A 15,150-nucleotide genomic window follows, 5' to 3' on the forward strand; every position below is an offset into this window, starting at 1 on the left:
GCACAGGTCTGCTCAGGTAGTCCAATCTATAATATAAAAAGACACAGACCTAGTGCAATATTGTTGAGGTAGATGAACTTGAAATAAAGAAAAATATTTTCACACTCACAATTGTGGAGTGGTTGAAGTACCACTCCAAACTATCAGGCTCTGGGAGGATCAGCCCCTTGCAATCGTAGGATCCAATGGGTGGACAGCTGAAAGTACTCACTTGATGACCGGTAAGTTCAAAAGTTAAATTCCGTTTATTCAAACATAAAAAGTATAAATAAAATTGTTAAAAGTATGCTCCTGTCGCTGTTAGAGTCCAATAAGTCCAGAGTTGCGTTTTCCCTGACGAAACGAAAGTAGTAGTTTCCTCTTTCTTTCTCCGACTTCTCTTTGGCTCTCTCCTCCAGCGCAGCTGCTTCCGACTTCCGGTTTCACGCAGCGCGTTTCGCCCCGCCTCTCGGGGCTTTCTCAAGCGTAAATGTGAGTGGCTCTCAGTGTCTCTTAAATAGCGTCTACCTAATCAGCGATCCTAAATTACTTGCAAACCTTTTCAATTAAGCATGTTATATGGTACTAATCAATCTATACAGCACAACTCAATTTTATAACATGACAGGAGGCTTCGTATTTGCTTAAGTCTCTCTTTACTAGAACTCCACAGCAGCACAGAAAAACAACCAATCAGAAAAAAGTTAGGCACTATAAAACTCCCCTCCCCATGCATCATTTCCTCTTTCTTTGCTGCTCTGCAGACAGTACAGGTCAGAGTACCACTGCCTCCTGCTTATAGTGGGTGGCTTTGGGATTTATTGTGATTTATTAGGATTTATATTTCTGCTTATAGTTACTTTATTTGTTTATTTTATATATTATATACCTTCTTTTGTTGTCATATTATGTACACATATATTGTTTGCTCTATTTAGTTTATAGGCTATATATTTATTTTATATATTATTTTTATTATATGTAGTTATCAGTTTTATGGCTTATGCATTTTACTTAGTTATCATGTTGTGTTTCGTTTCTATTTAATATGCTTTATAACTTATTGTTTTGGTTTAGTTGGCCCTGTTTTCTTTGGGGCTGATTTCCTTCGGTGGGGGTTTTTTCTGGGGGTTTCTGGGGATGCTGCCAGGGTCGCTCCCCCCTTTTTTGTTCCCCCCCCTCCCCCCCCCTCTTCCCTACGCCCTCCGCGGGCAGCGGGCGCTTTAGCTCAGGGTGTCAGGAGACTAGCCGTTTAGCTGTCTCCTCTGACTCCCCGAGCTCCGGTGTGAGCCTGTCACCGCGCGGGGTTGCTCGCGATCGGTCGCGAGTACCCGGCGGCCAGACCTGCTCGCGCACATGGCTGTCTCACAACGGCCGGCTCCTTCAGGAGCCACGTGCACCCGACCAGCACTTGCTCGCGGCCCCTACTTCCACCCACGGTAGGTGGACCGCATGGTTTTTTCCACGCTGGGATTCTGGCTCTCAGCATGCAGAGCCAGTTCGCCACTTAGATAAGGGGTTAGCACATTTTTATACTTTTATGGCGACTGGTTTTGGCCATGCCCAAGTACCATGGTTCTAGCTGGTTATGTGTTTATATTATAGGTTTTAGAAGTATTTATTTGCTCTATTCATCTATTGTTCTTCTGCTCCTATCCTTTGCCTCACTTGATAGGTTCTTTGGATTACTGTGAATCTTACTGATAGTGTGTATCATGCTGACAGTATATACCACAGATTGGTGTGTATCACAGATTACTGCAGTGTGTATCACAGATTACTGCAGGTTTTACTGACAGTATATACCACAGATCGCTGTGCGCTTTCTGACAGTGTAGATCACAGATTTAGTTGTTCCGACAGTGTACTTCGAGTTTTAGTTTTCCTGACAGCGTGTATCACAGACTGCTGTGAGTTTTACTACTGACATGTGAGTTTTGCTGACAGTGTGTATCTCAGATCGCTGATAATTTTGCGGACAGTGCGTATCGCTGACTACCGTGCGTTCTGTCAGGGTATATCGCAGATTTCTGCGAGTAACAGGTGTATACGAACGCAGTTATACAGGCTCGGTACAGGGTGTGTACAGTGCCAGTTAGCTCTTGGATTCATGTCCTTCTCAGTGTATATTTTTTCTGGCCCAGCTGTGAGGTCGCAGAGGGGACTACTCTGGTATGAGTTCTCTGCCCATGGCGTGTATATATAAGATACAGACCTGCTCTGACTCAAACTGATATGGAAGACGAGTCTACGCTGATAATATACATTTTATCAGGTTCTTGGGGAGAGTCATTGTGTTGGCTATTGTTTAACCCTACTCCTTTGGGTGTCCGTGATTACAATACCCTTCACGTGGTATGAGGATGGTAATCTATAATATGCTAAGATAATTCAAATAGATCCATGTATGCATGTGCATACCTATCCACAGTTCATGGACAGTAGCGCTCAGTGTACCTTACATTTATGGACATGATGGTCACTGGAATACTTCCGCTTATATCCAATTCAGCTGGAATACTACTATTGGACTGCTGGGCACATAGGGACTGCCAGTCCCGGTTCAAGTTACTCACACAGCATTACGCTGTCTAAAGGGTTGATTGTCTAAGGGTCCTAGGTCACGAGATGCCCTGAGGATCTACAATTTTTGGGAACCTCTACCCGAACTCAGAGGTCCCCGTTACTCATTCAATACCCACTGTAAAGCGCTACGGAATTGGAAGGCGCTATATAAATTCATGTTAATACTAATATTATGGTAATACACAACCCATTGATTGGCCTGCTATGTCTTTGCCCCATTGATTGGCCTGCTATGTCTGTGCCCCATTGATTGGCCTGCTTTGTCTGTGCCCATAAGAACGGCCTGCTTTGTCTGTGCCCATAAGAACGGCCTGCTTTGTCTGTGCCCATAAGAACGGCCCGCTATGTCTGTGCCCATAAGAACGGCCCGCTGTGTCTGTGCCCATAAGATTGGCCTGCTATGTCTGTGCCCATAAGATTGGCCTGCTATGTCTGTGCCCATAAGATTGGCCTGCTATGTCTGTGCCCATAAGATTGGCCTGCTATGTCTGTGCCCATAAGAATGGCCTGCTATGCCTGTGTCCATAAGAACGGCCTGCTATGCCCGTGTCCATAAGAACGGCCTGCTATGCCCGTGCCCATGAGAACGGCCTACTATGCCTGTGCCCATGAGAACGGCCTGCTATGCCTGTGCCCATGAGAACGGCCTGCTATGCCTGTGCCCATGAGAACGGCCTGCTATGTCTGTGCCCCATTGATTGGCCTGCTTTGTCTGTGCCCATAAGAACGGCCTGCTTTGTCTGTGCCCATAAGAACGGCCTGCTTTGTCTGTGCCCATAAGATTGGCCTGCTATGTCTGTGCCCATAAGATTGGCCTGCTATGTCTGTGTCCATAAGATTGGCCTGCTATGTCTGTGCCCATAAGATTGGCCTGCTATGTCTGTGCCCATAAGAATGGCCTGCTATGCCTGTGTCCATAAGAACGGCCTGCTATGCCCGTGTCCATAAGAACGGCCTGCTATGCCCGTGCCCATGAGAACGGCCTACTATGCCTGTGCCCATGAGAACGGCCTGCTATGCCTGTGCCCATGAGAACGGCCTGCTATGCCTGTGCCCATGAGAACGGCCTGCTATGTCTGTGCCCCATTGAATAGCCTGCTATGTCGGTGCCTACTTGAATGGCCGGCTATGTCCGGGACTATTTGCTTGGCTAACCTTTCTGTGTCCATTCGTTTGGCCTGCTGGGCCTAGGCCCTACTGACGGGCCTACGCTATGGGTACCGAACCCCTTTTGGCCGCAGGCCTGAGGTAATATCACTGAGGATACCCAGGACGCACCAGTGACATGGAGATAGGCAGGTGTCCAGGCAAAAACCATTGCCATAGTGTTCAAGAGGACACCAGTATACGGCCATCTGAATATGGTGGGAAGGGTGAAGGCCCTAAACCTCATGCCTGAAGGACAAAGTTTCTTATGAAGACCCCGGACACATCCACGGTTTACTCCAAACCGGCGACGGCACATCTCCAAGGAGAACTTCGCACAGGCAGGGACCGGTACTCAGACTCCTACAGGAGAAAGCGGTGTTTTTTCCTTGTCTTTACCAGCTACTCTGTATCTGCCTCCCAGAGTCCTTATAGGGTCGGTAGTTTTTTCCTGCGTTAGGTTAGCTCCTGGCCCTGTCCAGTGGGATTTACTTTTCTTACCTTCCGGCCTGCCGTTTACATTCTATCCGAGATAGGATGGGTGTATTTTCTCTTATCTAGGTTTATTGTTGCTTTTTTGTTTTTTCATGACTTCCTTTTCCTATTCGCTCGGGTCGTCGTGAGGCCTGACTTGGCCTCCTCCGACCTCCCGGGCACTCGTGGATTGCGGAGAACGTCTCCAGCTTTCCTCGGACTACCAACGGTCTACCAGGACCCCGCGCGCGCGCGCGCACGGGATCCGGATAGTCGGTTGATAGTTTTCCATTCCTTGTTTTCCCAGATTGCCCTCAGCCTTATGCTGACACTTATAATTGGTGCACCCTACAGTTTGGTCTCCCTGACTTCTAGGGACTCTAGTTTGCACCACGGGAGGGTGCGGCCCTCCATCCCCTCGATCCGAGTATATTTATTTTCAGGAACAGAGGGTGAACCCTCTCATACGGAACCGGATCTGATTTGTTATTAGAGGGCGCAGCCCCTCACTCGCCCTCAACCAGATACTGGGCTGGATACAGAGGACAAATTGGGTGGACCCATTCTCATAGAGAGAACCGGTCTCGGATGTAGGCTCTGCTGTTGGTTACTAACGGGTGCGGCCCGCTCAGGCTAGCACCCGGACGCTCTCACGGTAGGCGATCACAGTAGTAGAGAGCGCGGCTCTCTTATACACCCGACGCTCTACAGTACCGGCCATTTGTTCATCACACAGGCTTGTGCCTGTGCAAGACATTGATGACTACATAGAGGGGCGTCCCTCCTACATTCAATTAGAGCTGACATCCACGCTACTGACTTCGTTCCAGAGGACTGCCTGGTCGTGCAGAAATTACATGTTTAGACTAGATCCCTCTATTCTATCTCCGGTGGTGGATCTACTGGATCCGGACCGCTGTAAAACACGCGAGAAATACTCAGAGGTATAACAGAGGTATTACACACACTCCTGGAGATGGTACGCTAACGGATGGTCCTCCGGTATTTTGAGAGTGCAGGTTTTGGCATATTCTGCACCATATAATACAGAGTTTGCTTTATGTTTTGGATATCCAGACCATTACGAGCAAACTGCGCAGACAGTTTCTCCCATGTCAAGATGTCAGGAGATACGGAGACCTTCATGGAGCAAACAGGCACTGCCTTGCTTGGGTAACAAGATTAAGGAAGGCCTATTACCCGGTCTGAAGGTAGAACAGTACGTATGGTCACATGGTAAATCAGGAATCCACGGTTGTCTTGACTTCCCCGGTCTTTACGATCTTGGGATAAGATGGCGTGACTGCCCCGTCTCCTCGGAGCGCATACCTGGTGAACATGGTTCGGAGATGGAGGACCCTTCATCTATACTCTATTAATCCCTCACGGGAGCCGTCCTTTTTTTTGGGGGGATTCGCGCTAACCTCCCTTTTCAACTACCGTCGAGGAGATCTACGAGACTTTACGGAGGTACCTGGTGTGCCCCGACTCCTACAGACATCTTTCACTCTTTGACGAGGGCATTGCTGGATGGAAATCTGCGTTCCGCTTGGCATTTCCCTTTCCTTTGAAGGTTTCCAGGATTCACTATTCCCAGAATAGGCGACCACCGTCCTTCCACACAAGTTCAGTTCGGAACCCTGAATGGACGTCCTTTGGAGTCTTTCTCTACTGCGTCCGAGGTTTACACAGTCCATCTGGAATCTTGGAATCACTTAGAATACGGCTAGTTTGGCCACGCTCTTGCCTGCATTATGAAATTATTCTCGGATGAGTCATATCACCGGGTAGGACAGGAAGGAACGAAAGTTCCTCCTCGGTTTCTAATACGATTTTGGTAGTGGACTTGGGCGCATTCCTTGAAATTGGAGATCCACCTGCAAGACCGCATCGCCGAATATCCCTGGCACGATCGGAGGAACCGCCTTACGGATCATGAGTTGAGACGGTGACAGTTTCTTCTCGCGTCCCCAAGTCCGAACTTGACCTTTGATATTAAAACTACAGGAAGGTGGCTGATAGGTCAGCTTGCCAGCTCATGGACCGGCTGCTGGGATACAAGTCGCAACCACATACAATGGATTTACCAGCGGATGGTACTTTTTTCCGTAATTGAGATGCTTCGTCGGCTGGCATTTTCTTTTATCCGTCTACTGTCAATTATCGAACTTGGAATGTCCAATTAGGATTACTCTGATATTTCCTGCAATAGATACCAGCGACACAAACAGCGTTGGATTGGTGAATTGAGCGTTGAAACAGCAAATACGAAGCCTCCTGTCATGTTATAAAATTGTAGATTATGCTAGCTTTAGTGTACCTATAATCTTAATTTTATTAATGACAGGAGGCGAGTATTTCCCACCCATTCTTGTCCCTCCCTTGTTTAATGTTATAGTTTAGATTATCAGGTACGTATGCAACTCTGTTTGTTGTCTCTGATACCTGTCGCTTGTTCATTATGTCTGTGTTTCTTTTCATAAGTAGGGTTGGGATATCTACATATTAAGGTTAATTTTGGTTGCTACATTGGGTATCTACATGTTTATTCTGAGTACATTTCATTGGATAATCAACCTGTTCGATTCTGTTTTTCTCTCGTTTCAGTTTACAGTCCATCAACACTATCTAGTTTGACGGTTACTCTCGGATGGTGGACATCGTTATATTCATCGTATCTAGGACTTCGTTTCTTCCCCATGATGTTCTCTGCCTTTTATTCTGTTTTGTCGCAGCTTGAAAGAGGAAATGATGCATGGGGAGGGGAGTTTTATAGTGCCTAACTTTTTTCTGATTGGTTGTTTTTCTGTGCTGCTGTGGAGTTCTAGTAAAGAGAGACTTAAGCAAATACTCGCCTCCTGTCATTAATAAAATTAAGATTATAGGTACACTAAAGCTAGCATAATCTACAATTTCAGAGGACCCACTTTCAATATGTCCGTTCATTTGATTGTAATTAATAAAAAATAAACAATACAGACATATATATAGACAGTACCCATGAAAAGAAAAGAAAAAATGGTAATATTTTAGAGAAATGAATATTACAAGCATATGTACAAAAAATGAGAATAATTCCATTCCCTAAAAGGAACATATATCTCAGCCCACTCAGAATGACCAAAAATAGTGTCTGAATTAATATTGGATACTAAACGTATCTGTAAAGAAAATCAAACAATATTAAATATTGAATATATTCACAAGAAAACATTAGTATGTTAAAAATTGCCAAACCCAGGGGGAATATCTACTAAACATTTGGGACGCGGCATTAGAACGCTTCTCAATGGAATGCATGAATATCCTTATCTCATGTAGAATGGAGTCTTTAACAGAGCTTGATAAACAAATTGATTCCATACAGGAGCAATTGCAACCCTGTGTGGGAACAGAGGACTTCAATGAATTGTCAGACAGAACTAAAAAGAGTTTAGACAAAATGGAAAGGGAAATTAAAGACACCAAGTATAGGAAATACAAGAGAGATAAGAGGGATTATGAGGAGGGGAGAGTCAGAAACTTTCAAAAAGAGAGAAATAACTTTGACACAACCTCACGTATGAACAATTATAGACGTCAAGACCAAATAAAGCCTGCTACAGATAAATTTACCCAACCAAAGGTAACCCCATGGAGGGAAGGGGGGTCTAAGCCCCAAGTAAGAGAAAGGAGAGAGGATTGGGTACAAGTTGTCAAGCGGGGAAGGAAAACCAGCCAAGTTGAACGCAATTACCAGACCAATAGGGATAATTCTAGACCCCAAAAAGAAAGGAGGGAATATATGTCCTCCAATAGAAATACCTTTCAAAATTATACGTCCTCCAATAAGAATACCTATCAAAATCGATATTCAGTCTTAGATAAAGAGGAAGGGTCTGATTTTTTAGACAGAACACCGATGAGGAGAGATTTCCCAACAAAAAGAACCAGGACTGCAAGCCTAGAGAATGCAGAGGAGGGAAACAACAAAAAAGAAAAAAGGTACAACCGTTAGTCCCGGTTGGTATTACTAATATCTCCTCTTATACGCTGAGAGATAATGAGATTAGAGTGCTCAATAAGGGCCTCAAATTTGCTCCATCCAGAAGGTTTGACCCATTTACAGCACACATAGATGTGCTGAAATATGGTAGAAAATTATCTATTAAAAAATTCTTCCTCAACTCCACTAAGGAACATAATAAGGTGGATGGAGAAGATCCCTTTAAGCACTCCAATTTACAAAACAAGTCCACTTTTTATCCGAGTTACTTGAAACAAGGTGCAATAGAAACTTTTGAGAGGGTGGTCTCGAATGATCTTAAGAAATTGCAAAATAAACAACAAATGCCGAACCTCACATATGATGAGAGACAGGCATTGAAGGGTCTTAGAGAAAATGAACATATCATCATCAAACCCGCAGATAAAGGCGGGAGCTTGGTGGTGATGGATACAACAAAATATGTGGCAGAGTGCAATAGGCAGTTAGAGGACTGTGAAATATATGAAAAGTTGAAGAAAGATCCACTAGGGGAAATAAGAAAGTCTCTTGTTAAGATTCTAGACAGGGGTAAATTGGAAGGTATCCTCTCTAAAAAGGAGTACGATTTTTTAAACATCAAATCCCCTAGGACCCCAGTCTTTTATGTACTCCCAAAGATCCACAAGAATCTTGAAAATCCCCCGGGTAGACCCATAGTGTCGGGCATTATGTCCATTTCTTATAACGTTTCTAAATATATAGACACATTTCTACAATCTATTGTCCCTCTTACCAAATCATATTTGAAGGACACTATGGACGTGCTTGACATGGTGAAGGATTTTGTGTGGAAGGGGGAATATCTCCTGATCACGTGCGATGTGTCTTCACTCTATACCTGCATCCCACATGATAGGGGATGTGCAGCGGTGGAGCACTTCCTATTGGAAAACCATCACCTACCCCCTGTCAGGGTACCTGAAGTCTCTACCTCCGAGAGAGGTAGAGACTTAGACGTCTATCCGTCCGGACGGGCTGGTTTCTCTGTTCCTCGCGGTCCACCCGGTCACGTAAACGCCGGCCGCGAGGGAGTCGTTTCCTTTTGTAGCAGGACGTCCGGAGACCGACGTCATGACGCCAACCCGGAACGACCTGTCACTCAATCCTTTAGAGACTAATCAGATCTCGTCGGAGGCGTGTCTTTCCTTCCGAGCTAGGGTATTTAAACTTGCTTCTCCCATTTGCTCATTGCCCTGTCGTGGTTCTAGCCTGCCTAGTCACACAGTGCTCTGGTATTTTCAGTTATCCTTTTGGTTCCGACCCGGCTTGTTTGACTTACTCTGTTTTCCTCTGTTATCCTTGACCCGGCTTGTTCCTCGCTTACCTGTCCTCTCGTTCCCTCGACCTCGGCTTGTCTCTGACTATTCTCTATACTCTCCGTACGTTAGTCCGGCCATTCTAAGGTCCGGTATACGTATCCTGTACCTGTTTGTACTCTGCGTGTTGGATCCCTGTCCCGATCCTGACATTACGACAGGGCCAATGGATCCTGCAAGTACAAACAGTCAGCTTGGTTCCTCTGATCCTAGGTTCGAAGCCATGGAACACAGAATGGACCAAATGGCACTAGCGCTACAGGCGTTATTATCTCGTGCCAATAATCCACCAGAGGAGACACGTACTACTTCTATCTCCCCTGTAAGTTCTGGCCTAGAGGTAGCCACTGTAGGTGCCTCCTCCCGCATTACCCCACCAGTACGTTATGGTGGTTCACCTGAGAAGTGTCGTGGTTTTTTAAACCAGATTAGTATCCACTTTGAATTGCAACCTCGTTCCTATCCTACTGATAGGGCAAAGGTTGGATTTATTATCACCTTACTCATTGAGAAAGCTCTGAGATGGGCCAACCCACTATGGGAGAACGATAACCCGTTAGTATATAATTATAATGCCTTTGTAGCTGCCTTTAGAAGAACCTTTGACCCCCCTGGTAGAAAGGTCAATGCAGCCAGATTACTGTTGCGCCTGAGACAGGAGAACCGAACACTCGTGGATTATGCACTAGAGTTCAGGTCTCTGGCGTCAGAAGTTAAGTGGAATGAGCAGGCTTATATAGATGTATTTTTGAACGGGCTATCAGACGTAATCCTTGATGAGGTTGCTACTAGAGAACTCCCTGAAAATTTGGAGGATTTAATTTAGTTCATTTCTCGTATTGATGAGCGTTTAAGAGAGAGACAAAACACTCGAGAGAGGAACCTTAGACCTTCCTTTAAATTAGCTCCCGCATTTCAAAGTCCTGATTCCACTACCTCACTGTTTCCTGAACCTATGCAGATAGGCAATACTCGCCTCTCAGAAGAGGAGAGACAGTACAGGAGAAGAGAGGGATTATGCATGTATTGTGGAGTCAAAGGTCACTTACGCCTGAATTGTCCTAATCGTTCGGGAAACGCTCGCACCTAAGTCTCTCTAGAGGACAGGCCTTGGGTGTTTCTATTTTGTCCTCTACTCATAATTATAAAGATCACAGGCTTCTGCTACCAGTTTCTTTAACTTGGGAGAAGGGAGTACTAAAGACTATGGCTTTGATAGATTCCGGAGCTGCTGAGAATTTTATCGACCAAGCCTTTGCTACTAAACACACTGTCCCATCCCAGTTAAGGGATACACCCTTGGCCGTTGAGGCCATAGATGGTAGACCTTTACTTGAGCCTGTTATCTCCCGTGAGACCATACCCGTTAACTTAACTGTTGGTATCTTACACGAGGAAAACTTATCACTTATGCTCATTTCGTCCCCTTCGGTCCCCATAGTCCTGGGGTACCCATGGTTAAAAAGACATAACCCTATTATCGATTGGGAGTTAGGGGAGATACTTTCATGGGGTCAGGGCTGCCAGGAGAGGTGTTTACGCAGGGTTTCTCCATTGGCTGTAATAAACACACCAGGTAGTTCCACTCAGTCTACAGAGAGACAGATACCATTCATCTACCAGGACTTAAAGGCAGTATTCGACAAGAAGAATGCCGATACCTTACCTCCACACAGGTCATTTGATTGTAAAATTAAGCTTCTACCTGGTACTATGCCTCCGAGGGGCAATGTATATCATCTATCCACTCAAGAGAACTCTGTTCTAGAGGAATATATTCGTGAGAATCTAGAAAAAGGATTCATTAGGAGATCCTCTTCCCCTGCCGGGGCTGGTTTTTTTTGTTAAAAAGAAGGATGGTACTCTGAGACCTTGCATTGATTACCGAGGTCTGAATAAGATAACCATCAGAAATGCCTATCCCATTCCTTTGATTACCGAACTGTTTGATCGTTTAAAGGGCTCTAAAATTTTCACCAAGTTAGATCTCAGAGGGGCGTATAACTTGGTGAGAATCCAGCATGGACACGAGTGGATGACAGCGTTCAATACCCGTTATGGTCACTATGAATACACGGTTATGCCATTTGGTCTTTGTAATGCTCCGGCAGTATTTCAGGATTTGATTGATGAAGTTCTTAGGGAGTTTCAACATGATTGTGTCATTGTATACCTGGATGACATACTTATACACTCTAGGGAAATTGAGACCCACCACAGACAAGTCAGAAAGGTATTGCACAAACTTCTGCAACATGGCCTATACTGTAAATTGGAGAAATGCAGTTTTGACCAGTCGCAGATAGACTTTCTTGGGTACGTGATTTCTGGGGAAGGCTTTAAGATGGATCCTGACAAACTCCAATCTATTTTAGATTGGCCATTGCCTAAGGGACTCAAGGCTATTCAGAGGTTTATTGGTTTCTCTAATTATTATAGGCGCTTTATTAAGGGATACTCTTCTATTATTGCGCCTATTACCAATATGACCAAACAAGGGGCTGATACTAAGACCTGGTCTACTGAGGCTCTTGTTGCTTTCAAGACGCTCAAGGAACTTTTTGCTTCTGCTCCAATTTTGGTCCATCCTGATACGACTCTGCCGTTCCTACTCGAGGTCGATGCCTCTGAGACGGGAGTAGGTGCTGTTCTGTCACAAAGGTTAGGGGTGGACAAACCGTTACACCCTTGTGGGTTTTTCTCTAAGAAACTATCTGGTCCTGAAAGCAGATATGACATCGGTGACAGGGAACTGTTAGCGGTCATTATGGCCCTAAAGGAGTGGAGACATTTATTAGAAGGGACCTTACATCCTGTTACTATTTTAACGGACCACAAAAACTTGTCCTATATTGGGGAGGCTAAGCGCCTATCCGCCAGGCAAGCTCGTTGGTCCCTATTCATGACTCACTTCAATTATGTGCTTACTTATAGACCTGGTTCTAAGAACTCCAAAGCCGATGCTTTATCTCGCCAATATGAACCGTCCACTATAGCTGAGCCAGTTCTTTCCTCGATAGTTCCTAAATGTAATATCATCGCTAACACGAATCTCAGGATTCATTCTCCGTTGCTCGCCGAGATCATAAGGTTACAACATCTAGCCCCTAAACAGACTCCTGGGGATAGACACTTCGTTCCTCCTGCTCTCCAACTGGAAGTGTTACGGTGTTTCCACAACAGCAAGATAGCTGGGCATCCTGGCATTCGCAAGACGTATGCTTTAATCTCCAAAGATTTCTGGTGGCCTGCTTTGCGTAAGGATGTTAAGGATTTCATCGAAACGTGTGAGGTCTGTACTAAGACTAAGCAACCTCATACACTTCCATGTGGATTTCTGCATCCCTTAGAGGTTCCAGAGAAGCCATGGTCCTGTTTAGCTATGGACTTCATTGTCGATTTGCCTATCTCTAAAAAACAGACTGTCATCCTCACCGTGGTTGACAGATTCACCAAGATGGCTCACTTCGTTCCTCTGCCTAAACTCCCTTCTTCCCCCGAATTGGCAGAGATATTGGGATACCCTCCCAAATTGTATCTGACAGAGGTTCCCAATTTGTTTCCCGTTTTTGGAGGTCCTTCTGCTCTCAACTCGGTATCAAATTGAATTTCTCTTCTGCCTATCATCCTCAGTCTAACGGAGCTGCTGAACGCACTAACCAAAAGATTGAACAATATTTACGTTGTTTTGTTTCTGAACACCAGGACGATTGGGTTGGTTCGATTCCTTGGGCGGAGTTTGCACACAACAATCTTGTTTGTGATTCTACTCATTCAAGCCCCTTCTTCATGAATTATGGCTTTCATCCATCTATTCTTCCCTCGGCTTCTCCTTCCCAAGGGTTACCGTCGGTTGATGTTCATGTTGCCAATCTGAGGAAGTTGTGGGATCAGACTCGACAAATTCTTCTGCACAATTCTATGCTGGTTAAGAAATACGCCGATAAACGTAGAAGGGCGGCTCCGGTGTTTGTTCCAGGTGATAGAGTATGGTTGAGTACAAGAAACATCCGTTTAAAAGTACCTTCCATGAAGTTCGCTCCTCGCTATATTGGACCTTACAGGGTGCTGACTCGAATTAACCCAGTTGCGTATCGTCTAGCTCTTCCAACTGCCTTACGCATCCCTAAATCATTTCATGTGTCATTGCTGAAACCACTAGTCTGTAACAGATTTTCCTCCACAACGTCCTCTCCTCGCTCTGTTCAGGTGGAGGGTCAGGAGGAGTATGAGGTTAACTCTATTATCGATTCTCGAATCTCCCGGGGGAGAGTACAATATCTGGTCGATTGGAAGGGATATGGTCCTGAGGAGAGGAGTTGGGTACCTCAAGAGGATGTTCATGCTCCTCGTCTCCGCAGGGCGTTTCACTCCGCTTCCCATCTCGCCCCGGTTCCTTCCGCCCGGTGGGCGTATCTGAGAGGGGGGGTACTGTCAGGGTACCTGAAGTCTCTACCTCCGAGAGAGGTAGAGACTTAGACGCCTATCCGTCCGGACGGGCTGGTTTCTCTGTTCCTCGCGGTCCACCCGGTCACGTAAACGCCGGCCGCGAGGGAGTCGTTTCCTTTTGTAGCAGGACGTCCGGAGACCGACGTCATGACGCCAACCCGGAACGACCTGTCACTCAATCCTTTAGAGACTAATCAGATCTCGTCGGAGGCGTGTCTTTCCTTCCGAGCTAGGGTATTTAAACTTGCTTCTCCCATTTGCTCATTGCCCTGTCGTGGTTCTAGCCTGCCTAGTCACACAGTGCTCTGGTATTTTCAGTTATCCTTTTGGTTCCGACCCGGCTTGTTTGACTTACTCTGTTTTCCTCTGTTATCCTTGACCCGGCTTGTTCCTCGCTTACCTGTCCTCTCGTTCCCTCGACCTCGGCTTGTCTCTGACTATTCTCTATACTCTCCGTACGTTAGTCCGGCCATTCTAAGGTCCGGTATACGTATCCTGTACCTGTTTGTACTCTGCGTGTTGGATCCCTGTCCCGATCCTGACACCCCCCCCCCTCAGGTGAAGTTCCTTTTGGAATGTATCCGGTGGTCCCTCCAGAACAATTACTTTTGGTTCGATTCTTCATTTTTTTTGCAGTTACGTGGAACGGCGATGGGCAGCACGTATGCACCTAGCTATGCCAACCTGTTCATGGCCCATTGGGAGGAAAGCTTCATCTATGGTGACCATGGCTGGGGTGCACACGTGCTTGCCTATCGTCGTTACATAGATGATATGTTCCTTATATGGAATGGTACTGAAGACACTTTTTTAGATTACTTCAGGTTTCTTAACCGGAATGATTGGGGAATTGAACTCACTCATAGTATCAGTTCCTCAGCCATTGATTTTCTGGATTTAAACATCTATGTAGCGGGTGACACACTGAAGACCAAAACCTTCTTTAAGAAGGTGGATGCAAATGGTTATGTGGCATACAATAGTGGCCACTACTCACCCTGGCTCAACAGTATCCCTAAAGGGCAACTGCTGAGATTGAATTGTACGGAGGATAGCACTTTCCACATACAAGCTCAGGAGTTGTTGAATAAATTTAAAGAGAAGGAATATCCAGAGGACATTTTAAGCAGGACATGGCAAGAGGTAGAAAAGTTAACACAGAAGGATGTACTG

Source organism: Pelobates fuscus, chromosome 1 (assembly GCF_036172605.1).
Source record: "Pelobates fuscus isolate aPelFus1 chromosome 1, aPelFus1.pri, whole genome shotgun sequence".
Classification (NCBI taxonomy): domain Eukaryota; kingdom Metazoa; phylum Chordata; class Amphibia; order Anura; family Pelobatidae; genus Pelobates; species Pelobates fuscus.